Source organism: Peromyscus maniculatus, chromosome 14 (genome assembly GCF_049852395.1).
Source record: "Peromyscus maniculatus bairdii isolate BWxNUB_F1_BW_parent chromosome 14, HU_Pman_BW_mat_3.1, whole genome shotgun sequence".
Taxonomy (NCBI): domain Eukaryota; kingdom Metazoa; phylum Chordata; class Mammalia; order Rodentia; family Cricetidae; genus Peromyscus; species Peromyscus maniculatus.
The window spans coordinates 1,541,539-1,559,452 of NC_134865.1; positions in this window are offsets into that span (position 1 = coordinate 1,541,539).

A 17,914-nucleotide genomic window follows, 5' to 3' on the forward strand; every position below is an offset into this window, starting at 1 on the left:
TCTCACCCAATGTGAGGTTGAACTGTTGACCTTGTGTACAACCTACTTCACAAATGAGTCTGTCAGATACGCTAAGCCTATAGGCTGAAGATGATGCCCCAACACTGCAGAGAAACCTCAGGTGACTGTCCAGGCAGCTGGCTGTTTCTGTCGACTCACAAAATTTTTGGAAGTTGCTTTTGTGCACTTCCTGTTTTTATTTTTGTTAGCTAATATTATTTCCTTCTTGGGTCTCTGAGGGAGTTGAAGATTAGTTAGTTATAGTTGAAGATTAATTAGGATAGAAAGTGAATTAGATACATTTTGGACTTACTAAAATAGGATAGATAAGGGAATTATTTTCTCTGATTTGTCAAATACAAATGGACTAGACATCGTTTAGGTATTTGTTACTTGTATATATTGTATATAGTTATTGTACTTTTGTATATAGTTTTTCTTTTGTTAGTTATAACCTTTTGCCTTTTTTCTTTTTATTAAAATAGAAAAGGGGAAATGTGGTGATATTTTATTTGTACTGAAATGTTATTTTAATTTTATGTTAATAAATAAAGTTGCCCTGGGGTCAGAGCTATTAGAGCCATAGTAAGAGCGTGGTGGTTAGAAGAGCTAGGTAGATTTCTGTGTGTTCAGGGATACAGCCAGTATTGGAGACATATGCCTTTAAGACCTGGAGGGCGGTACTTACAGGCAGTGATGAGGCAGTCATGTGGTTGGGTTTACAACCAATGAGAAGGCAGAACAGAAAGATTATTTAAACAGGGACACAGGAAGTACCTCCCTCTCTCGGGGAAGCTAGGAGCACTGCAGGAGGTAAGATTTTATCTCTGAGCTCTGACCTCTCGGCTTTTCTCTTTTACCTTGGCTCTGTGTTTCTTATTTTAATAATACGATTGGTTACATCTACAGGACTCTCAACTACTTCTCCGGCACCATGTCTGCCTGCACACAGACATGCTCTCTGCCGTGATGATAACAGATTGAATCTCTGAAACTGTAAGCTGTCACCTCAATTAAATGTTTTCCTTTATAAGAGTCGCTGTGGTCATGGTGTCTCTTCACAGCAATAGAAACAGCACAGACAAGTGCATGTAAGTAGAAGAAGGATGGTGATGTGAAAAGAAGTGGGGGGGAGAGGAAAATGCTGAGCAGTCAAATATTTTTTAATTATTTTTATTTACATGTATGTGTATGTGTCTGCATATCTGTATATGCACCACATGTGTGCAGGCACCTAGGGAGACCAGAAGAGGGCATCCGATCCCCTAGAACTGGAGCTATGGGCCATTGGGAGACATGTGATGTGGGTGCTAGGCATGGGAACTGGGTCCTCCACCAGAGCTCCAAGTGCTCCTAGGAGTGAGCTCTCTCTTCAGCAGCACCCCTCCCCCTCCCCCTCCAATCCAACCAGAGACACCTGCCTTTCTTCAATCTGGCCCAGAAGGTAAACCTGGCTCCCTCAGTAATTTCAGTACCTCTGCTGGATACAGAAATACACCTGAGACGGAAGGAAGGGAGCTGGAAAGGGAGGAAAGATGCAGGCTTTAAGGGTAAGGGTCCATTTTGTCCCCACTGAGTGCTAATAGGATCTGGGTAGCAAGGACGATGCTAAGGCTGGGGCCCCTTGCCATAGAGGAGGGCAGAACATCAGAAAAAAGGCTTGTTTGATTAACTATATTATACTATAATACTATTAATTTTATTATATTAATTAATATTAATTAGAAATAGAGGAATGTTACTTGAGTCCTGTTTCTTTCTTGAAATCATGAGAGGAAAAAAAAAAGCTCCCAGGTCATAGGGCTGGGTATAAAAAATTGGCTAGAGAGGGTATGTGAGCTGGTACCTGGTGAATTCAAAGGAAAGCCTGGCCCTCACAGACCAGGTGATGTGGACTCTCGCCTGCTCAGCCTCAGGCGGTGTGTGGCAGTTAATAGTGACTGTCGGTTTGATGAGATCCAGAATCATTTAGGAGATACACTTCCGGGCAGGTGGGAGATTTTCTAGTTTGGGTTAATAGGGGTGGGAGCACCTACCCTAAATGTGGGTGGTCCAATTTTGTGAGCCGGGATGCCAGGTCGAATAAAAAGGAAGAGGGGTAAACAGGGCCCCACCATTCATCTTTCTTTGATACCTGACTGGATACAATGTGACCTGCAGCCATGACTTCCTGGTAACTAACTGAACCTTCAAACTGTGAGGCAAAATAAACTGTTCTTACCTAAGGAGCTTTTGTCTGGTACTCCACCAACAAAGAAAGAAGTTAAAACAAGGAGGTCAGGGAGCTCATGGGTCAGCATGGCCCTACCCCACCTTGCTTCAGAGATAGGTCTGGATGGCCGGCCCATCCCAAGGAAAATTCTGGTGCTGCACAGCCAGGAGAGCCCTGCTTGTATCTGAAGGATACCTGGCCTAAGTGTACAGTTTGAGGACCAGGAGGAATCTCTGCTCCCTGCAGGAAATCATAACCAAAACAACCTCTGGAAACATAGCTGGCCCTTGCACACTCAATGCCTGTGTGCATTACAAAAGAAGCTGAAATCAGGAGTCATAGCACACACCTGTAATCACAGCACTCGAGGGAGGCTGAGGCAGGAGGATTGCCTAGACGGCACAGCGGGACCTTGTATCCAACATAAACAAACAAACAAATAAGCAAGCAGAAGCTGAAACAGACCTCACCAAAAATCCCAGGAGCTCTTCCTCACTATAACGACTGTAGCAACTTATAGCCCCCACACCAAATAAAAATGACCAAACCCGCCATTCTATCGCCAGCACTGGCGGTGATCCTTGTGGGAGAGGGAAATGGGCCAGCCCATGGTACCGTTGCCCCTGCAGGGCACCACCGCCTAGAGTACACAGTTGGTTTTGCCTGCACACAGCCTGACTGCTGCATTGGGTGTAGCCCCTGGGATACCCATCTCTAGAAAAGGGTCCTTCCTTCCTCAGAGCCTTGCTACTCTGGGTGCGGGGACACTCGGGACTAGAAGCAAGGCAGGGACTTTGTTTTAGCTGAAGTTTAGTGGGTGACAAGCAAGGATTGGTACTTTCCATTTACCACACACTTTTCTTATGCATCCGGAGTTAAGAGCGCCGTAAGCACTCTGTGTGGCACTGTGATAGTGTTTGAGAGACATGGAGACCGGTAGTTGAAGGCTGTCCTTGGCTGCGGAGTGAGTCTGAAGCCAGTCTAGGTTACATAAAATCTATCAAGAAAAACCCCCACAAAATTTACAGTCACCTCCCATTAAAATCAAAACTGAGTAGCCTTTGAGGCCAACTTAGAGGAGCGAAGCTATGTCCTCATGGAAAAGACCACAAATAGTCCTCATTTAAAAAAATTGGGACCAGAAGTCTCTCAATGTTTAAATTTTACACACAAATAGAATATACCATAGGGTTAAATATAACAACTTACATTAACAAATATTTAAAGACAAAACAATAAAGGCGTTACCAACACACACACAAACCATCAGAAGGAGCACCAAATTTTGGCTGAGGCTGCCAGTTAATTAATCCAAGTTGAACATATGGCTTTGGTTATGTGAGGTTCCTGGCCAGAGCTATGAACACCAGAGGAGAAAGGCTGTCAGCCCAAGCCTGGAGTTCCTTCTCACCCCGCCCAGGACAGCCCAAGGTCCCATCCCCGCCTAGCGATGGACACAGCACCCACCCTCACACTTCACCCCTGCACAAACTCCACCCTCCTCTCCCTGTGCTTGCGGGACCGAGAGCTTCTTCAAAGTTTAAACACTGCCTTACTTGTCTTAAATCTGTGATGTGCTAATGGTAAAAGTGAATGAATGATCAACTTGAATTGGTCTAACCAAAGAAATGTATTTTTTCCTAGAAAATCCTTGAGGAAGGGGTGGGAATATGTCTCCTACCTGGCCTGTAGGAAGCCCTGGGTTTGATCCCCAGCATCACATAATCAGATGTGATGAGTCTGGTCTGTGATCCCAAGACCTAGGAGGACCAGGAATTTGAGGCCAGCCTCTGCTACACAGTGAGTTTCAGGCCACCCTGGACTACATGAAACCCTGTCTTAAAATAATCATTCTCCTAACAATTTTGGAGTATTTAATTAATTGCATTTAACCATAGTTAACAGCTCTGTTCTAGAATGTTATAAGTAATTCTCTATCGGATTACTCCCCTGTGCCCGTTAATAGGATCTCCCCTTCTTTCCCTCCCCACTCTTCTCCCCCCTGCACCCCTCCCAGACTCTTGTGCCCCCATCTACTCTCCACTTCTAAGACAACCTTTTTAAAGCATCCAACTCTAACGAGAGCACGCATGGTCTTTCTGTACCTCATTTCCCCACCATCACGTTCCCCCGCTTCCTTCCACCCATGCATGGTTTCTGCATAGGGCAGGATCTCTTTTCTCTTTTGGTTGAGGAGTAAATGGATAGACCGTATTTTCTTCTTTGTTCTTGGTCTGGGGTACTGGGGATTGAACCCGGGGCCTTGAACATATTAAGCAAATGTTCGACCACTGAGCCACACCCCCGACTGCACTTTTTCCTTAGGCATTCACCTGTTAGTGCTCACCATGGGTTCCATAGTGCTCCAGTGTACACGGGCGTTCAGGTGTGCCTTTCCACACATTCATTTCACATATATCCATGAATGGTGTTGCTGGATCACACAGCTTTTATAGTTGTAGATTTTTAAAGGAACTCATGTATTGTTTTTCACAATACCTAGACCAATTTACATTCCTGCCAATAGTGTGATGTACTTTTCATTATTTATATAATGGTTAACCTATTATTACTTAATTATTAAGTTTTTAGAAAGGGTGAGTCAAGAGGTTTTTGTTAGAAGAAATAAACACATGCCAATAGTTCTCAGGAACTGTGGGGTCCCTTTAGACCACATTTGGGTAATAAACCAATGATGAGTACGGCAGACACCGGGGGAACGCCACACAGGGTGGCCAGTTGGGAGCAGCGGATGCTGCCTGGCAGCCCAGAATGGAGCTCCGGAACCCAGAGCCTTCCCAGTTCAAATAGCGCTCTAAAAAGCAAGTGCTGGGGTGTGGTGGCATCAGCACGCTCCACTGTATGTGCAAGGCCCTGGGTTCAATTCCCAGCCCATAAAATAAATACCTGAGTCAGCTGTGCTGGCACGTGTCTGGCACGTGTCTGTGATTCCCGCACTCAGGAAGCTAAAGCAGGAGAATTGCCCAGGGTCGATAGCAAGACCCTGTCTAAATAAATAAATACAGCCACTTTATCCCCTTTCCAGCCCAGCAGCTCTTCCTTGCTCCGTCATGGGGCTCCTTGGCTCTTCTGTTCTGACTATTTATCTATCTGTTGACCCCTGACCACCAGTGTTCCATCTCTCTCTTGTACTCGCTGAAAGTCTCCGTGTTAAATTTGCCAAGGCAGGACTCTCCATGGACCGGTTAGGTTGAGCCTTCCTATGTGAGCTCTGCGACTAGGAACAGACAGCTAGGACACAGCCGCAGGTCGTTCAGCCTAGGAGTCATGGGAATGGGAGGGAGTCCGGTAGCAGAGGCTCCTAACAGAGCTGAGGACACAGCAGGCATCCTGAGGGTCAAGACCCCAGCCTCAGACCATGGATATGACATTAATAAAAATTAATAAAATATGCAGGGGGGGGGTCACAGGGAGAGAGAGAGATGACTTGGAGAGGCGTGTTGAGTTCTCATACCGGCATGTTCTAGCTTACTTCTGAGTTGGAGATCTCCTCTATGCTGTAAAGGTGGGGCATGAATGGCCCCAGGTCCTGCTGCTGTCGAGAGGATGCTCCAGAGGCACTCGCTCAGGTCAGAGAGTCAACGATGGGTGTTCCGTGTGCTTGCCATGCTGGGGTAGAGGGCTGGGGTCTAGAGGGGGGGAGGAATACCGGTCTTGACTAGAGGTGGTATGAAAAGGATTCACGTCACTCATTTATTAGAGAATCTACAGTGGCAAGCACAGGACAAAATACGAGGAGCGGGTAAATATGCACTCAGAGAACAAAGAGGAGAGCTGAACTGAGCTGCAAAGTTAACATTTAAATATGATTAAAGTCTGGTGGAGCCCCAAAACTGTAACCTTTAGGGTTATGTATGGGGGGCTTCCCCCCCCATACTTGACATTTCTATTGAACAGAGAAGTCATTTACATTTTAAACGTCTGATATAGTCTGAGTGTCTGCACATGGCACAGTCTAGGGGTCTGGAAATGGTACAGTCTGAGGGGGTCTTGATCAGGTCTGTTTTCTCGGCCAGCGTGGTGATACTTTGTTTGTGATCTAACAAATAAAGCTTGTCTGAAGATCAGAGTGTGGAGCTAAACCACTAGTTAGCCAGGCAGTGGTGGCACACACCTTTAATCTCAGCACTCGGGAGGCAGAGGATCTCTGTGAGTTCAAGGCCACCCTGGGCTACACAAGATTGATCCAGTCTGAAAGAGAAACAGAGCCAGGCAGTGGTGACACACACTTTGATCCCAGCATTTGGGATCTCATGCCTTTAATCCCAGGACTGAGGAGGTGGAGACAGGAAGTGATAAGGTGGAGACCGGAATATAAGGCGGGAGGAGACCGGAACTCGGCTCCCTCTCAGCCTGGCTCCTTTACTCATCTTTCAGCATTTACCCCCTTATCCGGCTTCAGGTTTTTATTATTAAGACCAATTAGGATTCGTGCTGCAAGCCAGTTAAAGAATTCAAAAGCAGCGTAACAGGTAGCAGCTGAGAAATCCCAAACAGAGTTGAAGAAAGGCGTCCATTGGAGGTGAGGAGACACACAGGCAGCGGATACACACAGAACAGGGCCCTCAGCGAACCAGAGAGGGGACTCTAGGGAAGGTGGAAAACGCAGTCTCTTCTGGAGGGCTGTGGGTTTTAAAACCTCTGAAGTGTTTCATCCTCCTCCTTCAGGGTTGGTCAGTCTGAAGACATAAAGGATTGTTGATTGGCGGGGAAAATGCCACATGACATGTCCCGATCTGGTCATGAACTTGTTGAACCAGTCCATCAGCAGGGGGCCAGCTGGTGGGAGCCAAAAGCTGCCAGGCTTGAAGAAGCTGGTTTTCTTGGAAATTCACCACCTTTATGACCTGGCCGTGACCTCTCTCCTTATCTGTCTGCACCAGGGAGTCTGATTCCCAGTCTCTCATCTCCAGTCAGGGTCATCTAATCTTGTCATAGATGTGTAGGCTCTAGTTCCTAAGAACAGCAATTTGAAGTTACCTTCTACTGGAGGTCCAGGCACACTGTCCACTGGTCCTGACAGGCAGTAACGTTTAATACTGAGAGGGCCTTTTCCAGTTCCCTTTAGTATTTACAGTTCTGGGGATTTTTTTGTTTGTTTCGGTTGTTTTTGACAGTGCTTCTCCGTGTAGTCCAGCGTAGCCTCGGTCAGACTCGTGAGCTACCTGCTGCAGCCTCCCTCGCGCTGGGATTACAGGTGTGCACCACCAGGACCAGATGTAACTTTGAACACTGGGAAAAATCAACAAAATTTTGCTTCCGTGGGTGCTTTTTAAAGGGGAAACCGTGGCGACGGTGGGAAGCCTCATGCCCAAGGAGTACTGTAACTAAAATCTGTTCTCTAGCCGCTCAGTGTCTGGGTCTGTAAAATCTGCTCTAAAGGTTTTTTGGTTTTGTTTTTTGTTTGTTTGTTTTTAATTTAAAGGGGCTTCGCTTCCCTTGCCCCACACATCCTGCTAAGGGAAGGAAGCAAAGAGAGGCAAGCATCCAAACAAACCACGCGCCAACAATCCCTGGGCTGCCCTCCTGATCTGAGCTCTGGGGCAGCAGACTTCCTCAGTTGAAAGCAGGAACCGAGTCGCAGGCAGGCTGACCGAGCACTTCCTCCCCAGCATCCTGCTCCAGGGTCCAAAGCTAGACTGCACCTGTGTCCCGCGGCTGCCCCGCGGGGACCCTGCAGCTGCTAGGCTACGTGGGCTGCCCTGTCTGTCCTGCTAGGGCTCCTGGGCCTGAGGTCCACCCCCAGCCCCGGGCCGCTGCCTGGGAGGCTCCCTTTGTTTTCATAAAACACTCGCTGCCTCTTTGGGCACATTTGCCAGTTGCCAGGAGCCTCCTCTGTTTTGATGCAAGAAGGGGTGCATAGTCAAGCGAGTCTGGGCTGCAAATTTGGTGTGTTCGGGGCCTCTCCTCTGCGGCTGTTGCCTCACTCTGGGGAGATGGGAAGGTCCACTCTGTTCTCAAGGTTCGTCTCCAGTCTCCTGACCTTGGCGCGGTACCAAGGTGTTTTCTCCAAGGCTAAAGCCGCGGGCTTCTTCTTTTCCACTTTGAGAGGCAAATGTTGTTTTTTAAAATAATAAAGTAGCTTCCCCAGCATTCCCCCGGGACCAGTTGAACCACACCCTTTTTTTTCCCCTCCTCCAGAAGAGATGAAGCCACAGACTGAAGCCGTGTGGTTGCATCTGCCAACTCCAAATGGGCTCAGACCCACAAAACCCCAAAGTGGACACTCTCCAGGAACTGGGGAATGGAGAGTGATGGGGGGTGGGAGGAGCAGGAGAGCAAGAACCCTTCAAAACCCTATGCTGAGTGAATATCTAATCCCGCTCCCCAGTCTACCACAGAACAGGAAGTTAATTATCACTACACACACACACACACACTAAACGCCAATAGCACTTCACAAGATTTGTGACAACCCAAAATGGCACTTATGTCCTAAACACACTCCTAAAGGATTAGGTGCCTCCTTAGTTTGAAAATTACTGCTAGATAATTTCCTAAAATACAGTCCAACAGACATTAATTAGGTCTTTGGGGTTATAAATAGGTATTAAATGAAAAGAATTGTGGTCAGAATCATGCTGGGTTTAGGAAATGGTGGCTTCCAAAGGAGACCAGGAGTTGCTATAAGACTCTTCAGAACCTTCGTTATATAAATATGTGTTTCGAATCACAAAGAGTGGGATGGGTATGCAGATTTGTAAATTTAATTGATAGTGGGATTCTTTGGTGGTGGTGGGGGTGTGGGGGTGTGGGCGAGGTGGGGACTCCTGTTAGACGGAATTCACCTTGCATGACTCAAGTACACACGGTCTCCTCCAGAGCACTCTTGGGGACCTTGTGCATCCAGTGCAATGTGACACCCAGGAGCCAGCAAAAAGTCGTATGCAGGACTGATTTCCTGTCGTTGTTTTTGTTTGTTTGATTGATTGGAGTTTTTTCGTGTTTTTTTCACGGCAGGATCTCCCAATGTACCCCACACTAGCCCCACTTCAGTCTCCAGAGTACATGCACCACCAGGCCGGGCTCGCCCTTACGCTTTTCACGGGACTGAAACACCTTAAGAACCCAGGCAAACAGAATGTGAAGACAACAGGAAGTTGGCTGGAGCTTCAGGAAGCCTCTGCAAAGGTGGCCTCCTGGAGAGAAACCCGTGTGGCGAGCTCCTGACATGCGCGGGTGAAGGAGACAAGAGGCGCCACAGAAGGAAAACCCCCGGCCGGTCGGCCGGTGTCTTCGGTTTGCACAATTCAAGGAAGCGAAAGTAGCCCAGGTGGCCCAGAGGCTTCGGTGTGCATGAAACGATTCAACTGCTGACAGATGGACTGGAGGTCTCCTCTCCTGCTAGCCTGGCAGCCTTGGCGTGCAAAGTCTTGCCGGGGAGCTGGGTCACGGCGGCTACGGTGAAGCACCGGAAAGGAAAGCTCAGACAGATAAAATAGCAGCGAGTCACAGTACACTCAAGAGTCGTCAGGTGCTCAGGAGGGAAGCTGAAGCCAGGAGACCGAGCTGAGCCAGCGGGGAGCAGGACACCCCTGCAGTGAAAAGCACAAGGGGCAGACTGTTCTGGCCCGGAGGATCAGGTTTCTCTCAACACGGAAGCTGGAGCTGTGCACACTGAACTCGGGCTTTGCTCCCAGGTCGGGGGCACAAAACGCTGCCTATTTCTACCCCCCGAGGGCGCCAGCCGGGCACACTCATGCCTCCCCAGGCATTGGCAGGGGTTCGGGGACCACGGGGGCTCTGCTGCTTCCTGGGTGAACAATCCAGCGGCCATCAGGGTCCCGGCCCCCCACCCGCACCACCCTCCTTCAGGGCTTGACAATCTGGAGTCTGCCTTCAGAGGCCCTGAGCTCGGAAACCTCGCCCTGAGCAGTTTATAAACTGTGGGCTCTGAAAATTTTCCAGCCTAACTGGATAGGCTAGTGGCTGATGTCATGCGCTCAAGACCACAGTTCCAAAGATAGAAAAGATAAGCCATCCCGGGTCCCTAACCCCTCCTTGTGGCCTTGGAGGATCCCACCTCAGGCTGCTACGGGGCCCACGGTGGCAAAACACAAATAAGCTTGGGTGATTTTTTTTTTTCCTCTCGCAGGCCCCAGCCGAGCTTATTAAAGTTGGATGACAGCGAACCAATGACTAACTGGGTAATTAAAACCACAAGGCTAGGGCTCTCTGCGGCCTGTTCTCTAGGCCAGTGCCCTCACCCTCCCCTCAGCAGAAAAGCCTTGGTGAGTTTGAAACCATCCATGGTGACCCCCACCTCCTTTCAAGGCCGTCTCTCTGCTTGTCCCAGGCTTCATCCCCGCTCCCTCCTTGTCTGAATCTGACCCTTAGGCTGAAGCACAGCCCATACTGAGAGGTTTCCAACCGACCACAGCGCCTCAGCCGCCTCAGCCGAGCTTCCTGCCAGGAGGCACTTGGCTTTCGGTTCCATGGAACTTTGGCTTCAACCACTCGGAGCCTCCCAGTTTCCTCAGGAGAATGACTTAGGAACTTCAAAGTGGCAGGCCACAGCCGAGAAGCCCCTGAGCTGCTTCAAAGACTGTATTTTCCCAGGCTGAAATGGAAATCATCTCTGAAACAACATAAACAGTGACGCTTACAATGCCCTCCAAGGCTGTCTATGTTTCTGTCTTTAATTCAGGCTCAGGGCCTTTGCAGGATTGCTCAATAGGAGTACTCACTTGATTTGGGCATGCTCTGGGGTGTCTCTTCACACCCCAGCCTCGTTCTCTGGCTTCCCTGCTTCCTTCTTTCCGTCTGGATACCCTGCTCCCTCACCGAGGGGGACAAAGGGCTATTCTCGGGATAGAGATGGTCACATGGTTGTTGCCATGTGCCCCCAGCATTCACTCACTGGGAACTTAGTGCCTAGTGCAACAGTGTCCAGGGGGTCATCAGAGCTGAAACCCCAGGCCTCAGGAGGCTGAAGCAGGAAGATTCTGAGTTCAAGGCCAGGCTGGGTGAGTTAGTAAGGCTGAGTCCAGCCTGGGCTACAGAGTGAGACCCTGTCTCAAAAACACAAACAAAAGGGAGGTATTACAAGGACTTTTACGGGAACTTTTAACACGTCCGCTCCCGTGACCACTGTTGTGTTAGGTCGGCTCTCTTGTTTCTGGAGGCCTTCAGTGTGTTATCACGCTCCAGGAAGGCCCTAAGCTGCAGCCTGGGTAGCCTGCTCTTCTCCGTCTCCAGAACCAGGAGCCTAATGAATTCTTTTAAAACTATATCATCATTATGCATTATTGCATGCATGCGTATTGTCTATGTGGAGGTCAGAGGACAGTTCTGTGGAGTCAGCCCTCTCCTTCCATCTGGAAGTAGGATCTGGGAATCCTGCCAGATGGTTTTTGTTCTTTATAGATACCCCAGACTATGATATTCTGATCCTCACCGTCTGAGACATGGCAAGCCTGACGAAACTTCAGGAGACCTGCAGGCTGATAAAGGCGCTCGAGACAAATCCTGCCATATAAAGACGGTCAGCCTGTGAAGCGGCCCCAAACTGTGGAGCTGCTCTGTCAGATGTCCCTTCAGGGGACCACTGAAGATGCCAGTGTGGAGGCCCTTTTATCACAGCTGTGTTTTCCCGACCGGGAGTCAGAAAGGCAGCATGATGCTGTGAGCAGTGATGACCACCGTGAGCTCGCTTTAGACTCAGAAGACCGCAGGGCAGTGGCATACAGCACCACAGCCACTTGGGGTCATCTCCTCTGTAGTAGGGGTTTTTTCGCATCCTTCTTCACCCAAATGCACACTCCAATTTAAAAAAAAAAAAACAACAACATTAAAATTAATCTTAACAAAAAATGTTTAATTCGAAATCATTCAAATTGAAATTAAAACAATTCTGAAGGTCAGTCCATATTACATGTGTTTCCTGTCAAGGGTCCTCTGTTCCCAGGAAGAAAAAACGTAAGCTGTAAACATCACTTTTTTTTTTTCAGTCTTGAATTGCCTGCCACTACTTACCAGTCAAAGAAAAAAGTTGCAGTCCAACCATCCATTAACAGACAAATTTAAGCAGGCAGTGTGAGCCGCTGCCAGCAGCTGAGGACGGGTTTTCGGAGGAGAATGATCTGCCTACCAGGCAGTGACTGAGTATGATGACAACAGCCACTTTAGTGACGGGTCAGCGGCTCGGTTGGCGTATTTATTTTAAAATTGAAACCCACTAATCGCTTACTTGGAGTAACAGCAAATGGTAGCATTGTGGTAACAGAAAGAATCCTACCACTTCCTGGTGAGTAATGAGTGTTTCATTTATGTTTTTCATTGTATCCTCTTCTCCTCAAGTCTGGACATCACTGAGAAGTAAGCTCAAGTTTAGGGGTACAGTTCTGAGGAGCTCCTCCTTGGCGTCTCTCAAGCTTGCTGCTCTCAAGAGGCCCTCTCTAGGAGACTGTATAGTTACTGTTCTATTTCTGTGAAGAGACACTGTGACCAAGACAACTTCTAAAAGAAAAAGTTTATTTGGGGGCTTGCTTACAATTTTAGAGCGTGTGTCCAAGACCATCATGGTGAGAAGCATGGCAATAGGCTGGCAGACATGGCACCGGAGCAGTAGCCGAGAGCTTACATCTGAGCCACAACCAGAACGCAGAGAGACAGAGATAACTGGGAATGGCAGGGACTTTTGAAACCTCAAAGCCCACCCTCAGTGACACACCTCCTTCAACAAGGTCACACCTCCTAATCCTTCCCAAACAGTTCCACCAACTGGAGACCACACATTCAAATATATAAACCTATGGGAACCTGTAGCTAGAGTTTTCCTGCCTTGCCCACAGTCAGGACAAATCTTTGTCACCCGCCAGTCCCACAGCTGCTCAGACCCAACCAAGTAAACACAGAGACTTATATTGCTTACAAACTGTATGGCCGTGGCAGGCTTCTTGCTAACTGTTCTTATAGCTTAAATTAATTCATTTCCATAAATCTATACCTTGCCATGTGGCTCGTGGCTTAATCAGCATCTTCACATGCTTCTTGTCATGGCTGCAGCTGGGAGTGTCTCCCTTTCCCTTCCTGTTCCCTTAATTCTCCTCTCTGTTAGTCCCACCTATACTTCCTGCCTAGCCACTGGCCAATCAGTGTTTTATTTATTGACCAATCAGAGCAACAGATTTGACATACAGACCATCCCACAGCAGGAACCACTCTCATTCAAACCACCATAGATGTCGCCTAAGCAGTGAGGCTAAGTTCTGCTCACCCAGGCTGTCTGTTACCAACCAGCCAGAGAACCAGGCCCGGAGGACTGCTGCTTATGGTAATGAACTACTTGGCTGCGAAGGAGGCCAGAAGGGCCATGTCTGAAACATTTCTGACATGACCACTGACCACTGCAAACAGCTACATTATATTTGGTTTTACTCTATATAACCTATCCTGGTGGTAAGGTTGCATTCTATTGGTCCAGGACACTTTGGAACCAGGTGCAAATTCATCGGTCTCAAAACTGAAATTCTTGCATTGTAGTAGTAGTTGTTGTTATTATCCTTGTTGTGTGTGTGTGTGTGTGTGTGTGTGTGTGTGTGTGATGGGGGTGTGTGCATACACCCATACGTGCACATATGGAGGCCAGAGATCAATGTCCAATGTTTCTCTCTATTGTTCTCCACCTCATTTTTTGAGATAAGGACTCTTCTTGAACCTGGAGCTTGCTGCTTTGGCTAGACTGACTGGACATCAAGTCCGCAGTCCTCTGCCCCTCCCCCTCCCCCACTCAAACCACAACATCAAGCTTTTTATGTGGAAACTTGAGAGCTGACGTCAGACCACTGTGAAGTTACCCAATGTACCATCTTCTCAGATCTTTGATTTTTTTTTTTTCTTGAGTGGTGGGGCCTACATTGTACCTGGGATGTTCTGGAATCCTCATTGATCTCCTTTCCTCCTTCTAGAGTGAATGGAGTCTCTACAGATCGTATCATGTGTCTTGGCTACTCACGATGTCAAGGCCAAGGGTTAATTTCCTCGAGGTTGTCTTTCTGTATTAAGATTTTCAAGAGAAACAGAACCAATAAGTGGATGGATGGATGGGTAGATAGATAGATACATAGATGATACATAGATACACAGATAGATGATAGATAGATAGATAGATGATTGATAGATAGATAGATAGATAGATAGATAGATAGATAGATAGATGGATGGATGGATGGATGGATGGATGGATGGATGGATAGATAGATAGATGATAGATAGATAGATAGATAGATAGATAGATAGATAGATAGATAGATAGATAGATGTAGTGGATACCTGTTCTATGTATGACCTTGAAACACCCCCCCAGAGATGTAGCAGGTAACTGTCCCACCTACCTATGACCTTGAAGTACCTCCTCCTAGGGCATAGCTTGGGGCTACCCTTAAGACTTGAGAGGCTCATATCCTGCTCTCTTCTTTTGCTCCTGGGCTGGATGGTGTAGACCATCTCAGCGACAGAACAGCACTGGACTGTACCTCAGCTTTCCAGGACCCTGTGAAGATTCTCCTATTTTGTATTTCATGAATGTATTTTCCAAATTTATATTAATTTAATTAATTAATTAATTAATTAATTTCCCCTTAAGTAAAATTCCTTTTACTCCTTAAGCAGACTTCCATGGATTTATAAAGAGAGATAAATGATAGATATTGATGATAGATAAATAGATAGATAGTTTTAGATAAATGATAGGTAGATAGGTAGATAGATAGATGATAGATAGATAGATAGATAGATAGATAGATAGATAGATAGATAGATAGATAGATAGATAGTCTATTCTAACACACACCTCCATCCTAGTCTATTCTAACACAGATCTCCATCCTAGTCCATTCTAACACAGACTTCCATCCTGTCTATCCTAACACAGATCTCCATCCTGTCTATCCTAACACAGATCTCCATCCTAGTCTATTCTAACACAGACCTCCATCCTGTCTATCCTAACACAGATCTCCATCCTGTCTATCCTAACACAGATCTCCATCCTAGTCTATTCTAACACAGACCTCCATCCTGTCTATCCTAACACAGATCTCCATCCTAGTCTATCCTAACACAGACCTCCATCCTGTCTATCCTAACACAGATCTCCATCCTGTCTATCCTAACACAGATCTCCATCCTAGTCTATTCTAACACAGACCTCCATCCTAGTCTATTCTAACACAGATCTCCATCCTAGTCTATTCTAACACAGACCTCCATCCTGTCTATCCTAACACAGATCTCCATCCTGTCTATCCTAACACAGATCTCCATCCTGTCTATCCTAACACAGATCTCCATCCTAATCCAAGGTCTGGGAAGCCCCCGCTGTTCAGGAGTCCCCTTCACCTCTTAGTCTTCTACTCTTGTAGGGGGGGAGATCATGTTGTGAAAAACTGATGCCCTGAGAATCTGTTGTGGTTGTGGAGTCAGGAGAGCAGCTGGGTTGGAAAAGGATCACAGATTTTACTCTCACTCCCCAGCATCGTGTTTGTGTGTGTGTGTGTGTGTGTGTGTGTGTGTGTGTGTGTGTGTGTGTGTGTGTGTATCCTAGCCTGTACATGTACATGTGGAGGCTACTGGCCAACATCAGCTGTCTCTCTTCATATCTCTCTCCTTTTATATTTTTAATTTATTTTTATTTGATGAGTGTTTTGCCTGCATGGGCACTACATGCATGCCCAGTCCCGGCAGCAGCCAGAGAGAGCATTAGCTCCCCTGGGACTGGAGTCACAGACAGTTGTGAGCTGCCATTGGGTGTTGAAAATCGAACTCAGGTCCTCTGGAAGAGCAGCCAGTGCTCTTAACCACTAAGCCATCTCTCCAGCCCCCCCTCCTCCTTTTTGAGACAAGGCCTCTCACTAAACCTGGAGCTGACCTTTTCAGCTAGCCCCGAGGACACACACATTTTGCTCCTCCCAGGTTACAAATGCACACTGCGCCAGGCAGTGGTGTTGCATGCCTTTAATCCCAGCACTCGGGAGGCAGAGTCAGGCGGATCTCTGTGAGTTCGAGGCCAGCCTGGTCTACAGAATAAGTTCCAGAAAAGGCGCAAAGCTACACAGAGAAACCCTGTCTTGAAAAACCAAAAAAAAAAAAAAAAAAAAAAAAAGCGCACTGCCATGCCCAACTTCTGCATGGGCGCTGGGAACCAAACCCAAGTCCTCTTGCTTGCACAAACTCTTTACCCACTGAACCATCTCTACAGCTTGGCTTCCTGTCATCCTAACAGCGCCCCCACATGCACCCACATTAAGAACCGCTAACTACCTCTCCTCCCAAAGAGACTTCCTATTCAGTGGGACCCAGCACCAGGATTGCAAACCCAGCCAAGCTGAGACTCAAAAGAGATGTGGTCTCAATCCGCCTCATTCTCCTTTCCTCGGGTTCACAAAAGCCCTCGGGGTCCTTGCTGAGTGATGCACGCCTGTTGACCCTCATTTTAGGCCCAGCTCAAATCTCATTCCTTCATCGCTGTCAAAACTCACCCATCCTACGCCCTCACACTCACTTTTTGACCTTCATAACGAGCGTATCTGCCCCGTGTACGAGTGCAGGGGTCCTTCCTAATGGTTGATGCTGAGTCCATCCTCTCCAGCCACGTTCGTCACCTCAGGCAAGCCCCTTGGAGATACGGCTCATAGAACTCAAGCCACCCCTGCAGTTGAGCTCTTGGATGGAGGTTAAAGAGGCGAAGGTGCTCTGGAAACCTCGGGCCTCACCTCATCTCAATCAGTAGGTTGCAGGTGTCCGACTAGTAAGGATGAAGTTTGGAAGACTTTGGCCTCGAGCTAAACAAAAAAACTAAATGAGATTATCTGATGAGGTGAGCACGAGAGATAGCCATGACCCCGTGTCTTCCCCACACACCTTTGTTCTTTCTAGCAAGACCCCATACTTGCCAGAATTGTCTCAGGAAGGGGGTGACCTAGTTCCCATTCGCCATAAGGAACTTGGTACTTTTCAGCCAACCAATGAGCAGCAGCACACTAGTCCAGGTGATGGTCTGAAGATTGTTACCTAACAGTTTCTCCCGAGATTGAGACATTCCATTCTGCAGGGAAGTGCTTTAAACGTGAAGGTAAACAACTCAAAATAGCTTCAGGAAGTCCTAGAAACTGATCAGCTTCATTCGGCCCCTCTCTGCCAGAGTCAACAACCAAAGCCGCAAAGATGGTCAGACAAGCAAGACGGTAAAGCTGACTCTCAGACCAGACCAGCTGCCTGGAAGAGGTTTAGACCAACTGAGGCACACAGAAAGCACTCCCCAACCTGTTGAGCTGCCTGCAGGCTGTGAATATGGTCCCGGTTCCCAGCTTGTGAGCTGTCACTCACGTTGGGGGTGGGCCTTAGTGGTGCAGCTGTCTTTGAGTCATTTCTGTTCCTGTAAGTGGCCCCTCACCCATATTCCTGTAAGTGACTTCAATGTCATCCTTACCTTGGTCTATGATGGAGTCCCTATCTCAGGTGATAGAAAGGCATATAGCATCTCCCGAGAAGAAGTTTCATCACACATCAGAGATGCCTACCTACCTGGGCAGGAACGCTGTGTCAGGGACTTCTGGGACAGTTTTCTCTAACTGTACGTGAATGAGGACACATGCAAATCCACTGGTGTCCCTTGTAGCCATCCTGTGATCATGAGTGAAGAGAGTCTGGGAGCAAACTCTGGAACCACGGTTGACTAAG